The sequence below is a fragment of the Penaeus monodon genome, chromosome 33 (genome assembly GCF_015228065.2).
Source record: "Penaeus monodon isolate SGIC_2016 chromosome 33, NSTDA_Pmon_1, whole genome shotgun sequence".
Lineage (NCBI taxonomy): Eukaryota > Metazoa > Arthropoda > Malacostraca > Decapoda > Penaeidae > Penaeus > Penaeus monodon.
The window spans coordinates 27809228-27809491 of record NC_051418.1 but is presented as its reverse complement, the minus strand read 5'-3'; the positions used below and the strand labels follow the sequence as shown (position 1 = coordinate 27809491).

Below are 264 nucleotides of genomic sequence, written 5' to 3'. Positions count from 1 at the left end.
CAGAAACCCGTTTTTCCTTTGAACCCAAGAAAGTGAACACAACCAAGGTAAATTCGCCGCCATGGGGACACCTCATTCCCCTAATTAATGGCTTACCCATTAAGGAAATTAATTAAGCCGTAATCATAAGACGGGCGAGGAATTACTCCGGATAATCGGCGTGATTGTGTCTTTCAGGACATACGTCATCGAGATCTTGAAGTCTTGAAGTCCTGAGGATTTCGTTTCGAAGATTCGTACTGTTTCAGAGATTGGGTTCAGAGA

General features: G+C 43.6%; 1 protein-coding gene across 1 annotated transcript in view; it reads right to left on the bottom strand.

The window, feature by feature from the left end:
- Window positions 1-264, bottom strand: part of LOC119594199 (nephrin-like) — a 95703-nt gene that overhangs the window by 15895 nt on the left and 79544 nt on the right. The gene's annotated exons all lie outside the window — the stretch shown is intronic.